This window comes from Pinus tabuliformis, chromosome 1_1 (assembly GCF_031772625.1).
Source record: "Pinus tabuliformis cultivar Carrire ecotype Pingquan chromosome 1_1, CPIR1, whole genome shotgun sequence".
In the NCBI taxonomy this organism is placed as follows: domain Eukaryota; kingdom Viridiplantae; phylum Streptophyta; class Pinopsida; order Pinales; family Pinaceae; genus Pinus; species Pinus tabuliformis.
The window spans coordinates 822390556-822407931 of record NC_142297.1 but is presented as its reverse complement, the minus strand read 5'-3'; the positions used below and the strand labels follow the sequence as shown (position 1 = coordinate 822407931).

Genomic DNA, 17376 nt, shown 5'->3' with positions numbered 1-17376 from the left:
TATATATACATCGCTTCACTCACATCATCATTAAGAACTTCAATGCATGGGATATAAGACGCAATACAGAAATGAAGAAGTCGGAGATAATCCAACATCCCCAATTTATACAATTTCCAAACGATGCCTATAATTTCCAAACTCGTGAGCCCAAATTTTTTGTTCTCACCAGATGTGGTGTTTAAATGGCCACCATGTATGGTCCTCAACTTCGCTCAAAGCCCAATAACAAGCCTCACAATTAATAGAAGAAAAAAGTTAAAATTTTATGCAATTATGTTTCTTTATTGACTTTTTTCTTTAAACTTTGCGCAATTGAGCTACAACAGTTAGGAAAGACAGTAGTTAGAGGAATCCCAACAATACCTGCTTTTTCAGAATTATGCTAACTGATAATGTAAATCTGGAGATATTCTTGAACTATTATTATAAATTTGAATGGTTCTTAACATTTGACGCATCTCAATATAACAGGTATATATCAGGAACCAAGAATTTTCTCTGGAGTTTCATAAAATTGAATGACTAATTCTAGGTTGGGGAAGTTTTTTGAAAGGAAAACACATGTTCGCTGGGTTCTCTTCTTCCTAAGCATCTCTGCAATGTTTGTTTCTTTTCCAGTTTCTAACCTCATTTCTCATCTATACTATGTTGATGGTGCAAAGAGTAGGTGGTTGTTGCTATGGATAGTAGTAGTAGGTTAGCCTCTAACAACTATTTTCTACTTCCATTTTATTTTCAGAAAGGAATTTAACATACACCACTTAGTTGGAAACTCGTTATGTCATGTGATGTGCTTGGCTTGTTCAGTTCTATTGACAACCTAATGTTTGCGTGGGCTTATTCATTTTTTCCCGCATCAACTGATTATGTTCTTGCTTCATCATCACCCACATTTATTGCAATATTTTCTTATTTCATTATGGGAAAGAAGTTGAATGCTTCCACTTTGAATTCTAAAGTGATTATAATTGCAATAGTTATGATTATGTCATATGTTGTGCTTGGCTTGTTCAGTGTTATTGATAATGTTTCCATTATGAAATATGTGTTGCCCTTGATGGAAACCTACCTAATGAATGGAAACCTACTTGTTTAAGATGTAAACAAGTTGTGACAGAGTGTATTAGAGATGTGACAAAGTGTTTTGGAAAAGGCATAACATTCAAAGCCAAAGGTATGATAAATTTGAAAGTTCAAGAAGTATACATGGGTTCCATTAAGAAAAGTCCCATACACACACAAGTATGAAGAAGCAAAGGCGCATGCAGTTTCCACACCATGGTATTCTAAATACCAAGGGTCCTTACCATGGTATTGCCCTATGGTATTGAGCCCAATAATGGATGTTTTGATCCCATCTAAGAAAACCATCAACTGGAGTATGGTTTTGACCTATGGTATTGAAAAAGGCTAAGCTATATAAGGTGATGAAGATCAAAGTGGTAAAGTGCATGCAAACTATGCAAGTGATGGAAATCTTATGAATAGTTAGATCTGAAGAAAATATGCATGTTATGGGCTATTGATGCTTTGCTTGATATAAACTAAGTATGCACCTGGGATTTTGATGATGGATAAGATCCAATAGATCTGAGATGACAATCATGATTATGGGATGATTTGATTTGTGTTAATGGCATCTTAATTCATGATTTGCCTATGTATGTCGAGATCTAGGTATGTATGAAGTTTTGTGCTGCAACGAAATTTGACTCTGAATTTACAAATTTGTACGTGGGTTTTATAGCCTGCAAGGCATGTACACACGCATGTGTGATACTGGTAAGTCACGTGTATTTCCTTATCTATAAGCGGGTTTGTTTATTGAAAAATGTGTACACGCGCGAATATGATTTGAAGAAAGTGTGTACATAAAGTAGGGTTTTGATGAAAAAGGATGTCTGATCAGTTAATCAGTTTTGATGTGTTTCTGCTTTCTGTCAAGCAAGTATTCTTAATGACCTGGGCTTAAACAATGATGTTTGATTATGAATTGATTGATTGAAGAATGTTGAGGTTAGTTGTTGATTATGATTCAAGATCAGAGAAAGTTTTTTGATTGCTTCAGAATGTTCTGTGTATGATTCAGTATGTGTTTCAGAGTGGCAGTGGTTCAAATTTTAGTTTTCAGAAGTTTAATATATGTACATGGGTATGCTTCATGAAAGGTGCATTCACATGCAGTTTTTCTACTAAAAAGTAGCATACATATTTTGGGAGATGGTTGATTAGGGTTTGCAACAATAAAATCTGGTTTCTGTGATGTACTATTAGTTGGTTTGTATTTTGGTTACAGTGATCTGACTGTTCCAGTTGGTTAGTTGAGTTTTTGGTTGAGTTTAAGTGATTGGTTGATTCAGTTACAGTGATGAGTTATAGTTTGATGATTTATATTGAGCTTAAATGTTGGTAGTGGGTCTAGTCTGAAAATTTGATGAAATGTGGCCTACAAGTTATGATGTGTTGTAGCAGGTGGATCCAATATGAAAATTTATGAAACGTGGTCCCTAGAGTTGAGGGAGTTGGAGCTTCCTTCTAGTGGTAGTTGGTAAATCAGATCAGGGGGTTGGAGCTCCCTTCTAGTAGCAACTGGAGAACGAGCTAAGGTTGTAGCCTTCTGCAAGTTAGTTCCTGCGTATTGGTATAAGTTTACGTTGGTACAAGATTCAAGGGTTTGGATCTCCCTTACAATAGGAGCTAGAAAACGAGTGAAAGATGTAGCCTTCTGCAGGTGGGTACCTGTGTACTAGTATGAGTCTGCACTAGTACAATATTGTAAAATGTTTTCTTTATCTTTAAAAGAAGACAGAGACGACAGCAGTAGGTGGTTTTTCCCACATTGGGTTTCCACCTTAAATCCTGGTGTTCATGTGTGTTGGTTATGTGTGATGGTTTATTTTTTTCTTACTGCGCATGGTCATTATCTATTTAATGTTTAATGAAGTACTGATCCACTGGATCACAATAAATAGAAGATGAATTAACTGCAAAGTAAGTTTACTGGATATACGCTATTTATCTTAAGAATAGTCGTGTACACATGTAGGTTCCCTTCTTTAAATTCACGTACATAAATCAAGAAATGAAATTGAGAATTTTATTGATTTGAAAATACTGATTCACCCCCCCCCCCCCATGTATTTTTTCCAACAATTGGTATCAGACCAAGTCCTTCGGCAGAAGCTTGATCGCTAGAAGGAGATTCGTCAAGATGGGTAGTCAGAAGGAGTATTTTCTATCATAACTTTTATATTTAATGGAACTATCTTTGTCTTTTGGAAAGTCAGGATGAGGGAATACTTGTAGGCGCAAGGAGATGATGTATGGGAAATAGTTGAAAGTGGATATCAATTTCCAGCCTCCATTCCTTCAGACTTTGTAGGAAAGAAATTGCATGAAACCAACAAAAAGGTTGTAAATTCCATCTTGGGAAGTCTGGCTAAGACCGGGTTTGTAAAGGTAATGCAGCTAAACACAACAAATGGAATGTGGGATACGATTATCCAAAGTTATGAAGGTGACACCAAGGAAAAAGTGCTAAACTTCAAATATTTAGAATTCAGTATCAGACATTGAAAATGCATGATGATGAAATAATTGCAACTTTTTTTCTTAGAGTAGATCAAGTTGTGAATTCCATGAAGAATCTTGGTGAAGAAATAAAATATGCCTCTATTATTGAAAATATTTTGAGAACTCTAACTCTAAAATTTGAATCCAAAGTGCCTGCTATTTAAGAAATACAAGATCTGAAAACTATTACACTTGATCAACTCCATGGAATATTGACAACATTTGAGATGAAGAAAGGTGGTCCTTTAGATATGAGAGAATTAGCCTTCAAAGCTATTGCAAAAGGAAAAGAGAAGGAAGAATTAGGTTATGTATCAGAAGAAGAAGAAGCAAACTTCGTAAAGAAACTCCAAGTGGGTACAGGAAGATTCAGAGGTAAGCTTCCTTTCAAATGTTTTGCTTGTGGTAGAGTTGGTCATTATGCTGCTAAGTGTCCCTATAAAGAAAATCAAGAGAAAGGAAAAGAAGTTGCCAAAATAAATAGGAAGAGGTTTGAAAACAAGAGAAGTTTTTATACACATGAAGACAGTGATGGTCTTTCAAATGGTGAAGAAGGTGAGTCTGATCAAGATTTTCATTTACTTATGGAATTTGAAGATGAGTTTGATGATAATTTCATTGATTCCCTAGAAGAAAAGGATACCTTTATTGAAAACTTTGACAGGAACAGATCAGATGCAGTAACAGTTACAAATGTAAGCAAATATTCAAATATGAGAGAAAACTACTTTCTAGTGATCAAGAATGAAGAAGACAAAGCATCATCAGGTATGGATTCTTGTTCAAAATGTGATTCATTTTCTTGTCTATGCAACAATGATAGTGATGATGATATTGCAACTATTGAGTTTTCACTTATGGGTAAAAGTGAAAGTAAGCCTCTTGAAGTAGCAGATCAATGCAAGTTAGAATCAATGGACAATGCAGATATTCCTATGCTAAGAAAATATAATTATCAACAATGGAAATGAAAGATGAAACAAAATCTAATGAGTGTGCAATGGTTACACCAAGTTTCCTCCATTAGACAAGGAAGTGCAAGAGAAGAGTAAGGATTTGAGTAACATTTTTTGTAGCATGTTTGATTCAATATTGAATAAGGTTATGAATATACTACTAAAAAGTGAGTGTGGGATAAGTTACAAGAAATACATGAAAAAGTCTGAAAGAAAGATCTCACATGTAATCTTATACCTAAGAATGTGTCCAATATGACAAATAAAATTGTCAATGCAAAAGAAGACAGGTTAGAAGAAATTGTTAATCTTAGAACAAAACTTGATCTTTCTTTCAAAAATATTGTTGATCTTAACGATGAGTTCAAGGGTTATGATAACAAGGATCATGCTAGTATGGTATCTAACGAATATTGTGAAGGTCTTGAAGCTAAGGTCATCCCTCTAAGAGAAAATCTTGAAAAATCAAATAAGCAAAATGAAGATCTGCCTCAAATTTTTTAAGAACAAGAAAATGGGCTAAAAGAAGAGATTCTCAAATTGAAACAAAAAATGGAGGAAGAAAGAAAGGTTGAAGAAATTATGAAGAAGAAGTATCTAGAAAAGGAAAAGAAATATCAAATTGAGTTAAATATCCTAAAAGGTAAATTAGAATAAAAGGATAAACCTTTGTGATTTCAAAATAGTACTAAGATTTTGGATAATATTCTTAGTAGTCAAAGGTATCTTGCCATCAAATTTGGGATTGGTTTTCATGAAACTATTAAAGGTGAATCTATCTCACAAGCCGAGGCAAGGGATTTTAATGTAAAATATGAAATTCTCAACACTTAGGAGATAAGAAGTCAACCTCATCAACAACCAAGGAAAGAAAGTCTTCAAAGGAAATCATTTACTCCTAACTATAGAAGTGTTAATCGATTTTCTCCTCTGATCAATAATGTTGAATGTTCTGTGTCATAATTTCAAACATGTTGCAGCCAGTTGCAAAAGTAGAATGTTTCAAGCTAATAACCATTTCACAGAAATACCATCAGCTTCCAAGTACTTTAAGGGATATTTTTTTCCTTGCAATATGTTTGGTCATGAAGCCATTGATTGCAACAGAAGGAATCTGAAATATGTAAGATGTTATGCTTGTAACAAGTTTGGGCATGTAAAAAAAGAATGCAGGAACAAGTCTATGGATCACTACGGACAACATGATAAGCAACCAAATAAGAAAATTAATATCAGAAAATATGAAAAAGGTGGATCCACCAATAAGCAAGAAAAAGAAGAACAGATAAGGTGTGGTCTTTCTCTCTGCTTAGTTGAAGATGAATATGAATGGTACATAGATAGTGGATGTTCTCATCACATGACTGGAGATAAGAGTAAAATGGAGTCTCTCAGGAAGAACCATCATGGTAATGTTATTCTTGGAATGAATGTTTCAACAAAAGTTCTAAGACAAGGTAGAGCCATAATTAATAAAACCAAAGAAGCAGATGTTTCTTTGTTAGTTCAAGGGCTAAAGAAGAATATCCTAAGTGTAGGAAAAATGGAAGACAGGGGAAATATAATTGTGCTTACATCAACCAAGTGTAAGGTTATGAATGAAGTAACTGGAAAATTCATAATAAGAGGATATATAAATCAAGACAAATTATATGTGTTTGAAGATTGAAATTCTCATAGATATGAGAAAGGTTCAGACTTAAAGTAAAAGAAGATGGTGCCTATTGCAGTCTCTTATTCTTAAATGAATATTTCTAACATTGACTGTAGAAGTGGTGAGAGGTAATTGACCTCATGGAAATAGAAGATGGTTATCAGGTCATCAGGACCAGTGATGTGTACTATTAGGGGGAGTAACACATATTGATTACCATTGTTGTTTTTTATTTTCTTAATGATTATACTACTAACAATGTCTCTAGTGAAGTAACAGTAAATAGGCATAGACAAAACAAACTCAGGGGGAGTTGAAGGTGTGAAATTTCATTATTTCACTTTCTGTATGCGTATTTTATGAATAAAATTCGTGTGTATACACGAGTTCTAAACCGAAACAGTGGGAAAGACTCAGGAAAAGGGTCTGATATGCTTCAATCAATTATCAATTGGATTTTTTGTTCTGATGGTTGAAGGCTACAGTTTGTTGATGCTATTTGAAAGTGCTTTTTGGCTTATATAAGTTTTTGATGACTTGATGGAGGACTGGTTGATGAAGAATTTATGATATCCTAACTGATATATGAAATGATATAATTAGATCTAACAGTGAAAAGTTGGCACAAGTTCAAGGGGAGCACTTGTTATGCTTCCAATAATGCATTGTTGGCGTTGTCACCTTTAATAGCACATGTAGCACAAGTGCTTCAGGAGATAAAGAAATATTCCTAGAGACAGCCTTTGGGTTGATTGTAGACCAGTGCCTAAGACATCTTAGATAGAGGATTGCATGGAATATTATCAATGGGGGATTTCTGTCGCACTCCAATTGTCACATAGTTTGAAAAGATTATAAAGAGGGGCTTTATTCAATAGGCCTTCATTAAGGAAAACTTAAGTTGATACATTGATCCAAATGCTCGGGGGGTGAATCGGGATTATCTGAAGGAGAAATTTCTAGTTCTAGTGGCTGACACACAATGATGAGCTACTTAATATTGACTTTGTAGTAAAGGCGAAGAGGAGGAGAGAAAGGAGGGAAGTAGATGCATAGGGTTGTAAACAAAATAGAATCCTAAGCAATAATATTCCAGTAGAGGTATGGAAGATTGAAGAGGTAAAATGGTAGAAACAATGGAGCGCTTATTAAGGTTTCATGTCAGATACCTCATGGGTACCTTTATCACCAAACAATATGGGTAAATCTATGCTTATACAGGTATTGTAGGTTAATCGAATAACACAAGTAAATCTATTTATACATCGTTATTGTAGGTTATAGACTAGCATAAGTAACACTGTCTTATACACAGGTATTGTTCGCTATTTAGCAGCCTAGATAAATCCATGAATCAGAGAGAAACCAACAACTTGATTACACTATTTCAAAGAGAGAAAAACATACATGAAGTGATAAACAAAAGAGGAAACATATTGCACATTGATCTAATAGGAATCAAAAGAATAGTTTCAATAATCCTTGAGTCCCAATCCCTAGTCCAATACATTCAGCATGTATATCACTCTAGTCCCTCATGGACAAGAAATTATAACCAAAATGGAACCAAATAATTTGGACCACTACAGATGCAGAATTCCCGAACCTGTATTAAGTGTGTCTCCCCTATTTATACAAAGAAGGGGGCGGGGGGGGGGGGATTTGAATCAAAATCTACAAAATATCTCAACTAAGGGTCAATTGTCTGATTGACTAGCTGCCTCAACCTGTGATAGCTCTACTACACAAAATGATTATAACGGATTCAATTCCTTTCTTGAAAATACATAAAAATTATAGAATAAAGAAAAATTACAATAAAATAGAAACAAGGGAAATTGAATGATGATGGAGGAAATTGTCCTTCTGTTGTTCCCGTGAAGGCCCTTGATCAGGCCACGTCTCTGCCATGATTTTCCTTTCCTTCTGCTCGATCGGTTCTTGTCGCTTTCTCCTTAACTGCTCAACTTCTCTACTCTCGGGAGTTGGTAGTGATCAACTATGTTTGCTTGTCACAGAGCAAAAGCAGAGTTTGTCCAGGTAGTCCTTTACATTTATGCCTGACTGGAGCTCCACGCTCAGGCATTAAGTCTCCTGAGTCCCCATATTGATTTACCATTGCACCATGCCTTCATTCAATACCTCAGCTACCGACCCATCCACCTTTAAAGCTCTGTACCGCACTATCGGAACATTATTGCATCAGGAATTTTATTCTTAAAGGCGTTACATAACAATAAGTCTCGATGCTCCTTGGCCCCCTTTGGTTTAGCCCCTTTCAGTATTTCTTCATCATAGGACTGCAGGCCATGACCTAGGGCTTAGCCTTTATATCAGAGTTCCCCAATCGACGTTTTCAAATCAAGGATTCAACTTGGAGTGAGGTGATATCAGGTTTCGCTGATTTCCGATCATCAACCACCTTCCATGCTTAGCCCTTAGTTCCTTTGGCTCTTCATGTGACTACGGGCCAACCCCTATATCAAAGCCCCTCTACATCGGAGGTTTCCAATTGGGCTTTCTATATTGGAGCCGCAACATCTTTGCAACCTACAATTGTGATATCCCTTCATTTCTTACCCCTTGGTTCCTCAACTCTTTATGTGATCGCTGGCCATCCCCCCAATCGAAGGTTTGCAAATGGCGATTCCTTTTTGATGCACACCACAATTGTCGATCATCGATCATCGATCGCCCTCCTTGCTTAGCCCCTCATTCTTTTATCTTTTATGTGACTGTGGACCAACCCCTATCGGAGCCCCTTTCTCAGAGGATCACAATTGAGGTTTTAACCTTGATGTAATAACATTCCTCAAACTGTGAACATCAATTTGCGATCTCTGATGTGACGTCATCCTCTACCACATGTCAACTTGTGAGTGGTGACATGTGTCACCCTGTTTTTGCCCTTTATGGCCCCTCGACACATTGAATTTTCATGCCATGTGTTCATCGTACTGCCACATCATGTTGACGTTAGCGCCACCGTGGATTTATCGAGACCAATGGTATTCTGCCACGTGTCCCTCTAGAGAAGATAGAAAAGGCCCATCCGCACTTGGTTTTTCACTAATTTCCTTTGTAAATCACTTTCGGCCTTCCTAGTTCTTCAACGCTAACATATCACAACTCGTAATATCACAATATTTTAGAGTTGTCACCTCGCTAGCATGCCAATAAGCCATGATGTTGTGAGCGTGATCAGTGATTAGCGATTTCCATGGATCCCCGATTTGCGACTTGCGATATATCTGTATTGTTGCAATTGTTGATCTTTGATTCACCCCACCGATAAGCCTAATCGCTGCCTAATCCGCCGATTTTCAATTTTCAATAAGTTCCCAGTCCTTCAATCTGTGATTCTTTCCTTCTTTCAAAGGTGACAAATCCCTCACCTTCAACAAGCCATATCTTCTGATTCCATGGTCCATTTGAGGAGTTCAATATATCTCTAGAAAGCGTGTTCCGAGAACTATGCAATGGAGGGGCGCTGATTTAGCCTTGAGTGATTCTGCAGCTTGGAATATGATTGCAAACTTTACTTTTGTTTTACACTTTGGGTGACTGAAAACATAATTTGCAATGAGTGACAATAGTTGGCATTATGTTTGCTTCATACTTAATGATTCTTTCGTGATGTTGCTTATGTTGATGAAGTTCTTGAATGATGAATTTTCTATCTCATACTATAATGAATAGTTGATTATGTTGCATATTGATGAAGTGGTGTTGGTGTGATAAATCTTCTTATGACAAATTTGGGCCAAGAGAATGATGTTGGGAAGACATTGTCATATTCTATTGCTACATCCATTGAATGATATTTGGAAACATGGCATATTGAAGAATGATGCTACACTGTCCTATCTTATGATGATTCTCACTTACGATGGTGTGGCTACATACCAAGTCACATATTGATGATATTGAAGCTACAGTGTTCTATCTTACATATTTGATGATGTTGACAGATGCTTATGGTGCAAATCATATATGAGGTATGATAGTTTTTGATGACTATCATGGTCTTATTGAGGTCTTTGGTCTTGGTTATAAATGTCATATCTATCATTTGATGTAAAGGTCATGTAAAGGTATATGATGTAAACATTGTAAAATTCAGGCATGTATGGACTATTTTGGTCAAGTCCTTCTGGATATGTGATGTAATTTATAACCCCACAGTGATTGGGAAATTGATGTAATAATGATGTCAAATATGTAATTTATAACCCCATGGTGATTGGGTGACTGATGTAATTTTGAGTCCTTGGTGATAGAACAAGTCATATGAGTCATAGATTCATGTACTTCATTATACATTTGTTACAAACTTCAGCCTATCCTCAATGGGATCATGATCAATATTCATACTCAACAGTTTAGATACAAAAGTCTTCATTCAACATTTGGTCAGTCCTTTTCCCTTGATGTCAAAGGGGGAGAGTAGCTTGGTGTTTGGAGAGTATCTTGGTGTTTGGAGAGTATCTTGGTGTTTGAAGAGTAACTTGGTTTGGTTCTTGGCTTGATGTCTTTTATATTTATTTACAGGTTCTGGTGACCAAACACCAAAGTGGTTTCCATCAAGTCCAAAGGGGGAGATTGTTGGCATTATGACTTATGTGTTGTCCTTAATGCAAACCTACCTGATGAATGGAAACCTACTTGATGAGTTGTCTCTTGATGGAAACCTACTTGTTTAATATGTAAACAGGATGTGACAGAGTGTTTTACAGATGTGACAAAGTTATTTGGCAAAGGCATAGCAGTTCATAGGAAGAGGTATGATAAAGTTGAAAGTTCAAGAAGTATACACGGGTTTTGTTAAGCAAAGATGTGTACACACGCACATATGAAGAACCAAATGTGTATATAATTTTCACGCCACGGTATTCTAAATACCAAGGGTCCTTACCATAGTATTGCCTTGTGGTATTGAGCCCAGTGACGGATGTTTTGATCCTATCTAAGAAAACCATTAGTTGGAGTAACTGTTACAGGTCTATGTGGGCACATTACTCCCGAAATTCAGATCAATACTTTTAGGGCTCATCAAACCCTAATTCAGTTGTTACATGCCCTAGACAAGTCAACTCATTGAATGCTTCCTTCTATGAAAGTTTCCTAGCCTGAAGCCTTCCTGAAATGCCTCCTTGGGACACCAGCGCAGCCCAAGCCTTGAGACAGTGCGTTGTAGAGCAGGCAGGCCCACTGTGGCCTACACTGTAGTGCACTTAGGCCCTCTTTGACCTACGCTGGGTGAGATTGAGTGAAATTTTCATAGGGTTATGGGAATATTCCTTCATTCTAGATGATTCTAGAAGGATCCCATCTCTTATCCCCTCCTATGAGCTCGAAATTGGATAGGCTAAGGATCCATTAACCTCCTATCCTCTCATCCCTTGCTCCATGGAAACTAACTCCAAGTTTGGAAGGCCATTCAATACCCTCATTTATGACAAAACCACCTCCATTTCCTATAAATTGAGAACTCATCATAGCGATCAAGGGGATAGAATCTGAAGTTTGTAAGGAAATTCTATTGGTTTGAGAATTGAGTTTATGTTAAGCAATGTTATGTTGCTAGAGTAGTTTTCTTTTAATGTGGCGAGGGTTGGACTGAAGCTGGAGGAGTGGCATAGGATCGAACTGTATGGGGTTATACTCTTCCTTCTACTTTAATAAAGAGATTATTCCTTTTCTCATATGATTGTTCATGTCTATGATGATTATGTGTTTCAATGTCTTCGATTCCATTGTTTTATAGTAGATATATCATGTATGCTTTGATTGTTTCTTGTTTTTGTTTCTCTTGATGTAGGTACCTTTTGAGCGGATTTAGTTCAAGTGGGAGTGATGGGAGTGATTCAAAAGATATCTAGGAAGCAAAAGGCTACAAGTAAGTTCCCCCATCTCATCTATCTTCCATAATAAAAGGTTAAACTACTTTCTTTCTGTTCTTCTAGGTGTATCCACCCACCTAGGGAAAATGTGTTTATACGTACATGCAAATTCCATATAGAAAATTGGCAACCATATTGAGGAATGACTGTCATTCTTGGTGGTTTACCCTCATCATATTACACCCTAGTAGACTTTTCTTAGCTTTATTGATCTTATTTCAGTCTTTTGAAGTGTTTTTAGTCAAAAATTGTGCTTGAATGTCTCTTGATTTGACTCTCTGGCACTAGCGCAATGTCGGTCTTGGCACAGTGCGCTATAGGGTAGCCCCTGCCTTAGAGAAAGTTCATTCTAGCACATTGTCTCCCTCTCTGGCCTGCGTTGATCCCTCTTAGGCTAGAAAACCCACCTTTGGCTTGATTTTTTCCAAATTTGCTTCTGATGTTGTTTGCCTCTTAAATCAATTTGTATTTCTCCTCCTAGCCCTACCTTGGCCTTGATTGTTTAGTGTTTCTTAAATGATTTCTTTATCATTATCAATTCATTGTCAAAGTTAGCTTATAGTCGATTAATATTTTCTGAAAAGGAAGTGTCGTAAAGTCTTCATTTCTTTCAAAAAGGAATTGTCGTAAAGTCTTCGTTTCTTGCGAAAAGTATTGGTTGATTGTATGTGCATTTAGTTTCCTTTTGTTCATCTAAACATTAAGGGAATTGGAAATAAAAACTTTCATTGTGCATATTGTAGTTTGTGAATGCTTGATAGGAATAGCTAGGGAAATTGCATTAGGTGTACTCTTTGCTCTTTTTCAAAGATCTGATTTCTCTATCCCTTACTAGCTACAGTTTTCATTGTTAATTGAATGAAAAAATGTTTCTCATGTTAGTTGCATTCTAGGAATTGCAAACATACATCACATGGTGAACCTTGAAAGGAAAATTCTTAAGAAGATCAACTTAAAAGTTATCTCAATTAACCTAATGGAGCATTGTAACTTAACGTATAACATTTAGAGGTCTAGGCTAGAGACGTGTTTCAGTGTCATTAAACATAGCATCTGTCGCTAATTGTCTGCGATGCATTCTGAGTGTGATACCTCATTCCACGTATGTAAGTATATTGTAGCTCCTCCACGTACCTTCGAGCATATAGAGAGGTGTTACAGTACGAAAAGTATAAAGGAATTCTCTCACTGTGCGGTTTCACAGTAGACAGCACTAACATGGATTAGGCCTCCACGTACTTTCCGGTATATATGGGAGGACTACATTAGGTTGCTATCCATCCTTATGTAATTGAGTCGACTTCCTTGTACACTGTGATACACCAAACACAAAATTCAAGGAGATTGCCTGCACGTATTTTAAGTCCTTGGTTTACTGAGGCAGTATATTGCAGTTCATAGTTACTTGGTAATCCTTTTGCCTAGATTATCCCTCTTTTGTTTTGTTATGTTATTTTGATTAAAATAAAATTAATTGACCGTGGATAACATCCTCCATGTCACTCCTTAGTTGATCTTAGGTTGAGACATATGGCAACAACTCCAGAGTCCACCGATTAAGGAATTCCTTTTGATGGGAATCCTAGTCCTTTTCCTCCTTTCGGAAATATTAGTGCTCCTTATATGGCTACATTGTCCCTTCCGGGACTTACCATTAGCTTTCCAGTATGGTTGTTCTCAACCTCCTTGGTCCCGCAACTGAATATTCCTACAACTAGACAAAATCAACCTCTAATTGATCCTAAAGTTGACCCTTTACCTTCTTTATCGGTTATTTCTTCCTCCCCTTCTTCCTCTTCACCTAATGAAAGTATTGACACTAGTAACCAGGTGGATAAGAAGAAGAAGAAGAAAAAAATTCAGCAGGGGGCAACCAAGCAATCATTGCTTCGAAAGCAACTTCTAATGAGAAATAATTCGATAAGTCTCACAAACTTTGATATCCTTGCAAACTTTGTATGGGAGACCATCTTCTTCGAAATTGTTTTGGTATTCCTCATATCTTAGAAGAATGGTCTTCTCATTCACATCATCCTGTGTCATTAACTTCTGGAGATCCTACTAGTGACACACCATCAACTAGTGGTAGTAAAGTTCATGGAAAGAAGGGTAAATTTAAGTTTCCTTGTAGGTTATGCGAACGAAATCACCCCATTCATCTTTATCCCTATTTGGATGAAGCCCAAAAAGTGTTGGATAACCGTCTCGCTTCTTCGCAATGACTTCCATCTAGTTACAAGAGACTCTCCCTTAATCCTTCACTAGTTGATGAAGTGACTGACCCAAATCAACCGTCGGTCAAACCCACTCTCTCTGAAGGTGAATCCCATGAGTCTATACTTGACCAATCACAGGTCAAGGAAACAGTTGACCCGATTTCACCTTCAGTTAACCATACCTTTCCCGTAGAGAGTCAGTATGATACCACTCAGGTTATTTTCGTTTCTTCAAATTCCAATGAGCTTGGAGGCAACCCTCCTGTTCCATCAAGACAAGAGAAAAATCCTCTCGTTCTCGTAATTCAAGGGGGTAATTCTCCCGTTCTTACGGTAACCCCTCCAAGAAGTCTGGTCACTTCCTTTGATTGGAATCGACTGGCACGATACCATCTTCCTTCTTATGTGCCTTTCCAGATCATAGTATAGGTTTATAATATGATTGTATCTGGCACTATTATAGATGAAGGTGCATCTGTGAGTATCCTTTCCTAGACTGCTTGCCAGGCGCTTGGTTCGCTGCCACTTGTGCCTATTACCCAAAAACTGTTGGATTTTAACAGAGGAACCGGTCAACCATTAGGGATCCTTCCTCAGTTGCCTATTACTTTGGGAGGAAAAATTGTTTATCTCAATGTGATGGTAGTCCCAGGCCCTTTAGATTACAATTTACTTCTTAGGAGCGACTATGTTTATGACATGGGAGCTACTGTTTTAGCACTCTTTTGAGTGATTTGTTTCCCGCATGAAGGCAGAATTGTAACCTTTGACCAGCTTTAATTTCCCGGTCCAAATATGGCTTTCAATCAGCCATCTTCCCTAAATGGTCCTTTTGTCCCAATGGTATCTTCCCCGTCATGGGTAAATTATGTGGCAACCCGTTCCATGCCTACATCAATTGATGATCAATTCCGTGATGTTGTGCATTATGTACTGGGGGCATTGGAACCAGATCTCTCTACATGATTCCTTGCTATGTATCCTTTCCAGAGCATTGTTCTCCCATCTAATGAGAACCTCTTGGAATTCATGACCTCTTATGGGTCATGATCAAGGGTCCATGAGCATAGTTCATTGTCTTGTGTCAAGCTCATTAAAAAATGAAACAAGGAATATGAGGATAGTTCTTTTACTGTGTCAACCTCATTAAAAAATGAAATAGGTCCCAAAGCATAGTTCCTTGTCTTGTGTCAAGCTCGTTAAAAAATGAAACAAGGAATCTGAGAGAAGTTCCTTGTCTTGTGTCAAGCTCATTAAAAAATGAAACAAGGTCCCCTGGAGCAAAGTTCTAACTCGAGTCTTTGATTAGATCTCGTAAAATCCCAGTCGATTCTTTCACTTGATCTCGTAAATGAACCTTCATTCCATCCATATGATAGCCACGAGTAGTTTATTTAGGTGAATGTAATGAAGCTTGGGGGGCATGCACATAGAATCGATTCATCGTGCTGGGGGCATGTAAACCAATCTCAAGCATAGTTTTTTCTTGTTTCAAGCTTGTGTAAAAATGAAAGTGAATCCAAGCATGGTTTTTTGTTTCAAGCTTCTGTAAAAATGAAATTGAATTCAAGCATAGTTTTTTCATGGTTCGAGCTTTGTAAAAATGGACCCATCTCCATTTTTAACCCTCGTGATTTCCATTCTATCAGCCTCTTTCGTCAGATGAGCATTGGTTTTTCTTCTTCCATCGTCACTATCTTCTTGGCTGACCATACGCTTTCACTTGGTTATTTTACCATTTTTGAGGAACAGTTGCAATGAGTGGTCTTATTAGTCAGCCTCTTCACATAAATCAACATGTTTTGAGAAGTTCCAACATCATCAGAACCAGTTGCTATCCTAGACACCACTTGTTCCTCTAAGTGGAGTCCTCTTTAAGCTCTTTTCAAACTCTCAAAATATGAAAAGATTGTCAAGCGCTTGTCCTTTTCAGCTCGTTAATGGATTGGAAACGACATCTACTCAGTACAAGTTTAACCCTTTTCCAAACTGAGATACATTATTTACGAAAAAGGAATACGTTGATCGAACATGGTCAATAGGCTCTCTCTTATATTATTTTACGTTTTTTCAGACTTGAGAGACAAACTTATGAAAAAGAACTTGTGGAGTTTTCTTTTTGTTCCTTTTCAAACTCTCTAAACATGAAAAGGACCGAGTTCTCATTGTCGTTAAACTCGTTAAAACATCAAATAGCAACAAACTTGTCCATCATAACAAGACCTAGTTTCACCCTCACTATGCTCATTAAAACATCACATAGTGATGGATTCACTCGAAGGGTGGAATTATACTACAAGCATTTGTTATCCTCCACAAGCTTGTTAAAAAATAAAGAGGTACTAGTCGGCAATGACTGGGGAAAATGGGAAAAGGGATAAATTACTTTATGGTAGCAAGTCGCTCTTGAACATGACACTTTCACTTCATCTCTGTGACTATTTGGGTTGGGTTATCTACTTGATGGTTATCATACCTATGGTCTATCACACCATCCATCACTTTGGTTTTGGGTCAATGCTGCCAATTCATTCAATGTCGCCAACATGTTCAAGAGAAGTCACTCAGTAAAACTCATCCTTTGCAATAATCATAAACCTTCATTTTCATGACCAACATTCCTGAACCTTGTGTTGTCAGTCACATTCCATCTCCAAAATCATTACACTCATTTCATTTCGTTGATGTGGGATACATCAAGGCCCCCCTGCGACGAGTTGCTTCTTGTCGACATCAGTACATTATCCAAGAAGTTGACTTAGAAACATCATTTCAATACCTTGGGGCTTGCATACATCAACGACAAGTTTCTCGCTTCCAACGAAAGGTTGACATCACTCGCCTTCGACCAAAAGACTTTGTATGGTGTTCGACCTCAAAACATCTATTCACACCATGCAGAATGTATTGCAGTACATTGAGAATCATTATCATTATCGGTGATCTCTCTCGCATCTGTTAATGACTTACATCATTGGTTGGTAATCAGACAGTGTCTTCTCATGTTCGACTTTGGATCACATATTCACATGGTTAGACTCATACTTAAGTGAACGATTGGACAAGACAGA

General features: G+C 37.1%; 1 pseudogene; it reads left to right on the top strand.

Moving 5' to 3' along the window:
• The first annotated feature begins 521 nt into the window (after window positions 1–521).
• Window positions 522–17376, top strand: part of LOC149216615 (putative purine permease 5 pseudogene) — a 39921-nt pseudogene continuing 23066 nt past the window's right edge.